This window comes from Serinus canaria, chromosome 26 (assembly GCF_022539315.1).
Source record: "Serinus canaria isolate serCan28SL12 chromosome 26, serCan2020, whole genome shotgun sequence".
NCBI lineage: Eukaryota > Metazoa > Chordata > Aves > Passeriformes > Fringillidae > Serinus > Serinus canaria.
In genome coordinates, this window is record NC_066339.1 from 2,258,840 (window position 1) to 2,263,636 (window position 4,797).

Genomic DNA, 4,797 nt, shown 5'->3' on the forward strand with positions numbered 1-4,797 from the left:
ATCTCAACAAAACCCTTAACACACACTAAATTCATCCCTTAATTGCAAGAGCCAATCATCATTTACCCATCCATAACATTATCCTCAGCCTTTAGCAAAACGTGGAACAAGATGAACTTTAAGGCCCCTTCCTACCCAAACCAGTCTGGGAGCCCCTAAATCCTTCATTATTTGGGCTCCTAGCTGAGATCCTGCCTGCACAGCACCAGCACCTCACTGCCCATGGAACTGTTGGACAAGATTTGTGCCAATGCTTGAAGTCTGACAGCTGCACGTTGGGTTCTGGGGCGATTCATTGCCCCAGAGAAACAAATTCCTCAAAGTCTTCCTCTTGAAAGGATCTGCAAATCAGAAATGTAAGTGGGTTAGCAACACACTGTATTCCCAGAACTGGGATGCCCCAAGGTCACAGCTTTGTCATTGCAGCAGATCCATGAGGGAAATTATTTGGAGTCAGCTCAGTGTTCAATATTCCACCCTGAGGAGGCGAGAGAACCACCTGGCAGGTGCCAGCCTGTCCCTGCTGTCTCCTGGCTGAGCAGCTGAGGCACCTCCTGCTTCATTTGAATCCCGCAGGAGGAAGACCCTGCTTGGGCTACTGCCCTGGATTGTCAGGCACACGGATTCCTTTGTTTCATTTCCCTAATGGAGCTTCAAAGTGGCCCACACTGGATGGTCTCTTTGCCAAAGCCCAAGCCTGGTTTTCTCCCCAGTTCTGGGATGAAGAAATGAGGAAGAGATGAGCAGGGTCCTTCGGCTCACAGTGGATTCTGACCAAGAGATGGGGAAATGCCAAACACGACAAGGGTGTTTTTGGCCTGGTAAAACAACAGACTCAAAACACAGGGCAGCACCTAGGGACACACACAGCCTGTGTCCCATCCTGGGGCAGGGCACAGAGGGGCCAAGAAACATCTTCTGCATTTCCACAGCAGCATTTCCTAATCACTGTTTATGCTGCCTGGGTCACTCCTACTCAGATCACCTGCATTGCTTCTTTTGAAAGCACCTTTTGGAGCTCTGCCTACTTCACTCTGACACAAACTGCACCCAAGTACATTTTTACTAACTCCTTGCTCCTTTTGAGACACACCAGGACAGTCCAAGGCTTTGAAAACCAGGAGATGTGGCACTACCTGCTAGGAGGGAATAGGCAGGTGCACTCTTGGCTTCCCTCTGCTTTTCCACGATAAACACTGTTTACTTCTTGGTGCTGCAAGATTGAGTAAGAAGGTCAAACAAAAGGATTTACAAACTATCTCAGTATTACAGAGGTGCAATAAAGAGTAAAACATGGCCTGTGTGGCGTGATCTATGGGTTTGGGTTGGGATTGGAATGTCAGAGCTCTCCAGCTGTATTTGGAAAGCAGTGCAATGATGTGTCACATTTCTAGTTCCTTCTCATGCTGCTGACTGAGGGCAGGAGGCTTGGACCCAAGGCTTGAAGCACTCGCAATGCTGGTGCTTCTACAAGACTGCCTCTGGTATATTCCCCAAGCCATGCAAGTGGGCATAAAGGTTTTCCACAAGCTCAGGAACTTTGTCTGCCTCACCCATGCATTCCCAAATGCCACTTCCCTCCTGCACTACAAGCTGCTTCTGAAGTTGCAGTCAATTCTTAGGGGATCCTTGCACTAAGGAGTAGGTATGAAATTATTTCCAGTGCATTTGTCCTCTAGATTAGGCGTGGAATATATTTCTTCCTCTTGTCTCGAGTCTCCAGTTTTATTTTGCTGCTCAGCAGCAGGACCCTGCAGGTGTGTGCAAGGAGCTCAGTGCCTTGGCTCCTGGGTGGTGGCAGACACTGCTCCCACATGGAACTGGGGCTGGATTAACCCTGGGCTGATGCTCTGGGCTGAGTGGAGCCTACAGCCCTGCCAGCCCCAGCAAGTCCAGCACAGCTGCTCTGTCATCCTCAGGGCTGTTCTGCAGCCCCCTCACAGAGATCAGGGCTGCATCCAAATCCCTCCAGCACTGCCCTGGCACACAGCACGAGGGACAGAAGCATCTCCTGGTGGCTTTGGAAGCATTTTGCCTGAAGATGGTGGGTAGATTTCCCTGTATATCAGATGAGGGGTGTTACTGGCTGTGCTGGCCACTTGCCTCTGCCTTGCCCAGCTCTCAGCCATGCTTTCCCCACTCACAGCTTCCCAATGGCTCACCCAGCTGCAAAGCTAAGAAGGCTTTGCATTTCTACATGGATAACCAATAAATCCCTGCATTTGTCAGACTTTTCCCCCCTTCTTTCCTTCTTTACTGACTGGTTGCTCTACTGAAACCACAGCCCACGTAGGAGGCAGGCAAAAGCAGGAGTTGTTACCTGGACTCTGTATTTTTACCCTTTTGCAAGCAAACTCAGGCCCTGAAATTGTGAAAGAAGGAAAATAGCTTCGGTTGTGATTTCTCTGGTATCCCAATCACCTTCTCCAAATTCTCTTGTGATTTCTTTAGTAATCCAGCCCCCTTCTCCAATCCCTGTGATGGGTTTGGCAACCTGTGGCAAATGGGGCAAGAGAGTTTTGAGCAGCAGCTGCAAGACTCTTTTGTACCAGGGAATATTTGCAGGTTTCTACTGCCCAAGAGGCTGGGATTTTGTGCTGGAACTCCAGGGTGTCACTGAAGCAGTTCAGCACTTTGGGAAGCAGCTTTTCCCTCCCAAAGACTCCGTCCTGGGGCCCACCGCACCCCTGGGCTGCTCTCCCAACACATCAGTGTCACATGTGGCTGTCCCCATCGCCTGGGGCTGCCAGTGCTCACCCCAGGCACCTGCATTGCAGTAATCTTATTTTAATGAGCATTAGGACATCACATCATCCACTTCTGCCCACTGCTGCTGTTCCACTGGACCTTTGGCTCAGAGATTTATGCCCAAACAGAGGCATATAAGTCTGTGAGAGTGAGCTTGGAAAGAGAACCACAGCTGAGGTTTGGGTGGCTCTGGAAAAACCACTGAAGCTGCTGGGCAGCTGTTTTCTTGTTGTTGGGGTGCTTGGAGTTAGCAGAGATGCTGAAAATGAGTGGAAAAAAGGGAAGACCTTACTCCATACTGTTTAGAGGATGTAGCTTCATGATTGTATACCAAGCTGGAGTGTTATCTGCTTTGCGGGACCTGTCTCCTGACATAATGAAATCTGCTTACAGGATCTATGGAGCATCTTCAGGATCTATTTTAGCTACAGCAGGATTGTGTGGATGTGATGTGGGTAAGGTCTACAGATATCTGTTTATTTTGTGTCTAAAGAGATTGAATACCTGGGAATTTATAGTTGCTAATATTCTTGTTTCATTATCAGTGGATAATTCCTCAAATTTTTACTTTATTGGCTTCTTTAATATTGGAATACCTGGCTAAAGTAAGCAGTACATGGAAAATAGTCATGGCACCCTATTACCTGAAATTCAAGGCAAGCATATCCAATAAAAGAAAGAGAGGTGATCTCCGTAAGAAAGCATTTGGGACTGCTGGCAGATTCTCAAAAAAATTAGGGGGAAGAAAACACATTACATGGCATAGATGCAGAGATAACAGGAGGAAATTTTATACCAAGGCTTCCTGTCCATTTTCTCCCATATGTCCAACACCTTTTAAGATGCCTTGTGCAGAAAATGGGAAGAAATGAGAAAAGAAAAGAAAAAAATATACTTCTGCCTCTGACAATATTGAAAGTCCGTGGAAAACTTTGGTTCACACATGGGACCTTCAGCCATAATGAAACACAATGCCTCTAAATGAGCATTTAGCAGCCAGATAAAATACCCGTTACAAAGAAGGAAGTGTAGCTCAGCAAGTACATAAATAACAATATAGGGGATGTAGAATGATTTGCTTTGCTGTGCTTCAGATGAGATGAAGGAGCATATCCTCAGTCATTTGAAAACCTCTTTCTTGGGGCTGGTCCATGGAGGATCTGCACTTAGACTCTTACGAGAGACCTTAGACAAATTCCTGCCTCCGAATGCCCACGAGCTGGTGTCTGGAAAGCTGCACATTATCCTCACCCGCCTGCACGACTGGAGAAGCGTGACAGTGTCCGAGTTTGCCTCAAAGGAGGAGCTGATTCAGGTGGGAGCAGCCACAGCCACCCCATGAGGGAAGAGCTTGGTGACATTGGCTGCCTCGCAGCAGCACAAAATCACAGAATGGTTTGGGTTGGATGGGACCTTAAAGCTCATCCAGTTCCACCCTGTCATGGCCAGGGACACCTTCCACTGTCCCAGGTTGGTCTCAAGCCCCGTCCAACCTGGCCTTGGATGCTGCCAGAGATGGGGCAGCCACAGCTTTTCTGGGCAACCCGTGCATGGCCTCAGCACCCTCATGGTAAAAAATATCATTCAAATACCTAAATCTTCACTCTTGTAGTTAGAAATCAACACCCCTATCTTACACTAACATGTCCTGTCCATTCTAGTCCATGCCATGACTTCTGTTCTTGCCACCCTCTGAATTCAGACAAGCTGACATAATTTTTTCAAATCAGACATTTTGATTGCTCTCTGAATTCTCTTGAATATTCAGACAGCAATTTGAGGCATTTCACAGGTTCCTTTCCTACTTCTCTGCACTGGCTGTGGGTATCAGACAAGGTCTGGTGCCCATTAGTCTGTGGTGCCCAATAGCCCGGCTGGGGGCCCTGTTTTGGCACACACAGATGGGCCACCCCTCCCAAAGGGAAAGGTTTCTGTGGCTCTTTGCTCACCTCTGTCCTTCCCATCTCACCCACAGGCTGTGATGTGCAGCTGCTTCATCCCACTGTATTTTGGGTTTTTCCCTCCAACGTTCCGTGGGGTGGTGAGTAG